The 1,927-nt window shown below is 40.0% G+C and overlaps 1 long non-coding RNA gene across 1 annotated transcript in view; it reads left to right on the forward strand.

Annotated features, from left to right (window-relative positions):
- LOC107568459 (uncharacterized) overlaps nt 1–1,927 on the forward strand; it is a 16,441-nt gene that overhangs the window by 2,193 nt on the left and 12,321 nt on the right. The window contains exon 2 of the long non-coding RNA XR_001606758.1: nt 211–212. This is a non-coding gene — a long non-coding RNA (uncharacterized lncRNA). The remainder of the gene's footprint in view (nt 1–210; nt 213–1,927) is intronic.

Genomic DNA, 1,927 nt, shown 5'->3' on the forward strand with positions numbered 1-1,927 from the left:
GGTGGGTGTCTAAATACTTTTTTGCCCCACTGTATATATATATATATATATATATATATATATATATATATATATTAGAATTATGTTTGAAGTGCAAATTGCTTTATCTTTTATAAACTAGTAACAGCAATATCATATGCAATTGGGTCATTGTACTGAAAATCAACTCAGCAGTGATGACCCCTATGCAGTTTTAGTCAGTGGGGACAGGAGTTTTAAAGGGGACATCGGATGGTCTTCATAAAATGTCTGTAACATACTTTGGTTAAAATTTCTCAATGTTCGTGTAAAACAACACCGTTTTCACCTTGTCAAAAACAGCTCTGTTCACAGCAACTGGTTTCAGTGCATGTCTCTTTAAATGATAATGAGCTACCGCTCACCCCACCCCTCTCTTCCTTGGGGCATCAACACAAGATGTGTGAATTCCTGCCTTGGACTCTGTATATTGGAGGTGGTCTTATCCAAATAGCTAGCTATCTATGTAGAAACTGGCTGCAAATTGAAGCAGCTAACTGTATGAGTTCAGACAGCCCTTAACAAGCTGGCTGTGTGTTTTCTTTTCAGCTTTTCTGAACTGGCAGGCACGCCAGAAACCTAACTAAATGAAAAAAATGTAAAAAAAGTGAAAATTTCATCCGATGTCCCTTTTAAGCTTCAAAAACACCGTAAAATATAATAAAAGTGATCTATATGTCTCTTACTCTTCTTTTTGTGGGATGAACAGTAATAAATTTAGTTTAGTAAATGTAGTTAGTAGAGCCTGACTGATATATCGTTTTGCCGATATTATCGGCCGATATGAGCCTGTCGCCGATATATTGGTATCGCGGATATGCGGCCGGTATGAACTTTTTTTTTTTTTACAAAACGTATAACACAGATAAAATGCTTGAAATGGTGATTTGTCCAGCAGAGCGCGCTCCATTGTTTGCTACTGGCGACCTGGATGAAACGCTGTAAAGCTTAATCTATGGAAAACCATTGAAACTTTGAACGGCCATATCTCCAGAACGGTGCGGAAAATTCACACCAAATTCGGGGGATCCCTTCAGCTCAAGGAACTCTCTCGAATGCGAATTGAGTGTACGTCTAGAGGGCCGCTTTCGAATGAGACCACCCCTGCGTCGATAGCCCCCGGGGTTCGGGAGTTACGGGTGGTTAAATTCACGGTCCGGCGCCGACCGATCAAGCGAGGGGGGCTACCGATGTGTGGAGGGTGGCATTCGAGAGGGCTCCTCGAGCTGAAGGGATCCCCCGAATTTGGTGGAGATCGGCCGGCGCGTTCGCGAGATAGTGATACCAGTCAACATTTACACTTCAGTAAGGAGGTCTCTTGTTCAGGCAGCAGCATTCAAGCATTGGCTTATTCGACCGTAAGTGCCCTGCGAAGTGGACTTCACATGAAATTCCGCCATGATTCCAGTTCCAAGGGAATGTACACGTTACATTCAAAGGGCATTAAAGTGCGCGAGATGTGAATTTATATTGTATTTATTTACAGAGGTATATTATGTCACACGTCACACTTCTCTAGTAAGTTTCGTCTGTGTGTGAAGACAGTAGCGCAAATCCCTGAATGAATGTTCCGAAGTGAAAAAAACTTCAAAAGAATAAAGTTGAATGGAATTTAATTGAATTAAAGTTGAATAAACTTCAACTTTACTGTTCAGTGCACTGATGTCAGACTCATTTTGGATAATAAAGTTTATTGTTAAATTGTTAAATGTCCTGCCTCCATTATGCATTTTTGTCACGTCACTATAAGTGTTTGATCACCACATCTGAGTGATCATTGCAAAAAATTTGTTTATATATATATATATATATTCTGTTTATGTATATACTGTGTTCTATATATAGTACCAGTCAAATGTTTGGACCCTGGAATGGGAAAGTGTCCAAACTTTTGACTGGTACTGTACTA

Source organism: Sinocyclocheilus grahami, unplaced genomic scaffold (genome assembly GCF_001515645.1).
Source record: "Sinocyclocheilus grahami isolate Dianchi unplaced genomic scaffold, SAMN03320097.WGS_v1.1 scaffold1246.1, whole genome shotgun sequence".
Classification (NCBI taxonomy): Eukaryota; Metazoa; Chordata; class Actinopteri; order Cypriniformes; family Cyprinidae; genus Sinocyclocheilus; species Sinocyclocheilus grahami.